The sequence below is a fragment of the Erinaceus europaeus genome, chromosome 21 (assembly GCF_950295315.1).
Source record: "Erinaceus europaeus chromosome 21, mEriEur2.1, whole genome shotgun sequence".
NCBI classification, from domain to species: domain Eukaryota; kingdom Metazoa; phylum Chordata; class Mammalia; order Eulipotyphla; family Erinaceidae; genus Erinaceus; species Erinaceus europaeus.
The window spans coordinates 9,148,192-9,152,298 of record NC_080182.1 but is presented as its reverse complement, the minus strand read 5'-3'; positions in this window follow the sequence as shown (position 1 = coordinate 9,152,298).

The following is a 4,107-nucleotide window of genomic DNA, read 5'->3' as shown; positions in this document are numbered from 1 at the left end:
AGTTCAATCTCTGTGGAGAACAGTCTGGAGAACTCTCAGAAGGCTAGAATTGGACCTACCCTATGACCCTGCAATTCCCCTCTTGGGGATATATCCTTAGGAACCCAACACACCCACCCAAAAAGATCTGTGTACACTTATGTTCTTGGCAGCACAATTTGTAATAGCCAAAACCTGGAAGCAACCCAGGTGTCCAACAACAGATGAGTGGCTGAGCAAGTTGTGGTCTAGATATACAATGGGATATTGCTCAGCTATAAAAGATGGTGACTTCACCCTTTTCAGCTGATCTTGGATGGACCTTGAAAAATTCATATTAAGTGAAATAAGTCAGAAACAGAAGGATGAATATGAGATGATCTCACTCTCAGGCAGAAGTTGAAAAATAAGATCAGAAAAGAAAACACAAGTAGAACCTGAACTGGAATTGGCATATTGCACCCAAGTAAAGGACTCGGGTGGGTGGGGGTGCGGGGGAGAATCCAGGTCCAAGAAGGATGACAGATGACCTAGTGGGGGTTGTATTGTTATATGGGAAACTGGGAAATGTTATGCATGTACAAACTATTGTGTTTACTGTCGAACGTAAACCATTAATTCCCCAATAAAGAAATTTAAAAAAGACTAGGTAGTATAATATATACTCAATAAGAAAAAAAAAAATCAATTCTTTCTTGGGGGCTAGGCAGTAGCACATTCAGTTAAACAAGAGTACATGTTCCCATGCTTGAGGACCTGGGTTCACATCCCGGCTCTCCACCTGCAAAGGAGAAGCTTCATGATGTCTCTCTCTCTCTCTCTCTCTCTCTCTCTCTCTCTCTCCATGTCTACCTCCGTCTTTCCTCTCAATTTCTACCTGTCCTATCAAAATAATAATCATTAAATCAAATTTTAAAAAAAAGGAAAATGGCTGCTGGGAGAGTGGATTAGTCACATAGGTACCGAGCCCCAATGATAATCCTCGTCACAATGAAAAATAAAGTAAAAAATAAATCAATCCTTTTTTTTTTTTTAATCACTAGGGATTCACTGCTCCAGAATTTAACTTTTTGGTTTTTTTTCATTTAAATGAATAAAAACCTTTGTTGTCCAAAATTGTGTGTAAAGATTTTTAACTGGTTCTAAAACAAGGAGAATTAATGGTTTTTTTTTGTTGTTGTTGCTTTTTAAAAAAGATTTTATTTATTTTATTTTGAGAGAGATACAGAGAGAGAGAAAAAGAGAGAGAGGCACCAGAGCTTTGGCTTATGGTGGTGCAGGGGATTGAACCTGGGACTTTGGAGCCTCAGGCATGAGAGTCTGTTTGCATAACCATTATGCTATCTCCCCGCCCAGTTGCTTATTTTTTATAAATGATTTTTAAATTATCTTTTTTTAAAAAAAATTCTTTATTCCCTTTTGTTGCCCTTGTTTTATTGTTGTAGTTATTATTACTGATGTCGTCGTTGTTTGGATAGGACAAAGAGAAATGGAGAGAGGAGGGGAAGACAGAGGGGGAGAGAAAGAGAGACACCTGCAGACCTGCTTCACCGCTTGTGAAGTGACTCCCTGTAGGTGGGGAGCTGTGGCCTCGAACCAGGATCCTTACCCTGGTCCTTGAGCTTTGCCATACGCTTAACCCGCTGCGCTACTGCCCAACTCTCTAAATTATCTTATTTATTGCATAGAGACAGCCATAAATCGAGAGGAAGGGGGAGATAGAGAGGGAGAGAGACAAGAGAGACAGACACCTGCAGCCCTGCTTCACCACTAGTGAAGCTTTACCCCTGTAGGTGGGGATGGGGAGGGTGCTGGTTGAACCTGGGTCCTTGCGCATTATAACGTGTGTGCTCAACCAGATGCGCCACCATTCAGCACTTGTTGCTCATTTTTGGGTTATAGTTATAATGTGTTGATGGCCATACCACCTTGAATACGCCCAATCTTGTTTGATCACAGTCATAATGGTTTCTGGTTTTTGACCTTATACCTTTATAAGTGTGTTTCAATTAATGCTTGCTGCTACACCTTTTTGTTGTATCCAGGGTGACTTTTTCAGATTGGGACAAAGAGAGAAATAGGGGGAAAGAGAGAAAGACACCGAAGCTTCTCCCAGTGCAGGGGGATCCAGCCTTGAACCTGGTTTGTAAGCAGCACAAAGCTAATACCTACCCAGCTGAGCTATCTTTTTCTTTTCTTCTTTCATTATTATTTTTTTAACCAGAGCACTGCTCAGCCCTGGTTTATGGTGGTGGTGAAGGTGGGGCATGGAACCTGAGACTATGGAGCCTCAGGTATGAGAGTCTGTTTGCATAACCATTATGCTATCTACCCCCTCCCAGCTGAGCTAGCTCTATGGCCCTTAATGTTATTGTGTTGTACTATTTTAATAGTCTCTTTTAAAAAATATTTTATTTATTTTTGAGAGAGATGCAGAGAGAGAAAGAGACAGAGAGAAACACCAGAGCCGTGCTCAGCTCTGGCCTACGATGGTGCGGGGGAGTGAACCTGGGACTGCGGAGCCTCAGGCATGAGAGTCTGTCTGCATCACCATTGTGCTGCCCCCCATCCACCCCCCACTCATGTTATACTATTTACACAGAAGTCAAATCCTTTGACTCTCATCCGGTATTATTTAATAGAAATATTATGTAATCCATGTGAAAATTCAAATTTCTAAATAGCCACATTTAAATTAAAAAGAGAGCAGATAAGATTGAGGTAACTTAAAGTTCATAATACTCTTTAATCCACTCTATATTCTGTACTTTATATGTACAGATGAAACAAAATGTGTGTCTATTTCTGTTTGTTTTTTTTTTATTATTTACTAGATATCCATAATCATTTCTTTTCTTTGGTTATCACAAAGACTTTGCTGCTCTGGATTGACTTGTTCAGATAAAAAAGAGAGACAGAGACAGAGAGAGAGGAAGACCAGAAGAGAGAGAAAGATACCACAGCACTGAAACTTTTTATCAGTATCGGGGCTGGGGTGGGGTGGATGGCAAGACTTGAATGGGGGTGGGGGTAATCTGCATGGTAAAGCAGCCACCTTGCTGGGTGACCTGTCTCACAGTCCTCCAGAGCATTTCTCTCTGGTGACCCAGTGAGGAAAGAAAGTAAACAGACAGACATTTAAAACAGGTAGAGAAGTTTTCGAAACTATAGGAAACGTTATGGCCTTTTAGCCCTACCAGGAGAATTCATCACTTCTGATGCTGAATACAAGTTAGAAAACAGTTGTGAAGATTACGGTGAGAACCCTCTGACTAGTGCTGGGTGGTGGCACAGCTAGTAGGTACATACACTGAGGTGCGCAAGGACCCAGGTTCAAGCCTTCAGCCCCCACCTGCAGGGGGAAAGCTCACGAGTGGTAAAACAGCTGTCTCTCTGTCTCTGTCTCTCTCTATCTCTCCTTCCCCTCTCAATTTCTCTCTGTCTCTATCCAAAATGAATAAATAATTTTTTTTTCATTTTTTTAATCTTTATTTATTGGCTAGAGACAGCCAGAAATCTAGAGGGAAAGGGGAGATAGAGAGGGAGAGAGACAGACACCTGAAGTACGGCTTCACCACTTGTGACGCTTTCCCCCTGATAAAATATATATATATATATATATATATATATATATATATATATATATATATATATATATATATTAAAGGAGCTGAGTATGGGGCGGTGGCACAGTGGGTTAAGCGCATGTGGCGCAAAGCGCAAGGACCGGCATAAGGATCCCAGTTCGAGCCCCCGGCTCCCCACCTGCAGGGGAGTCGCTTCACAGTCTGTGAAGCAGGTCTGCAGGTGTCTGTCTTTCTCTCCCCTTCTCTGTCTTCCCCTCCTCTCTCCATTTCTCTCTGTCCTATCCAACAACGAACAACATCGACAATGGCAATAATAATACCACAACAAGGCTACAACAACAAGGGCAACAAAAGGGGGAAAAGATGGCCTCCAGGAGTGATGGATTCATGGTGCAGGCACCGAGCCCAGCAATAACCCTGGAGGAAAAAAAAAAAAGGAGCCATCTGTCTGGCATCCAAAGCATTTGTGCTCATCCCTGTAAAACCAGTACAAGCGGGAGTTGGGCTGTAGCGCAGCGGGTTAAAGCGCACTTGGTGCAAA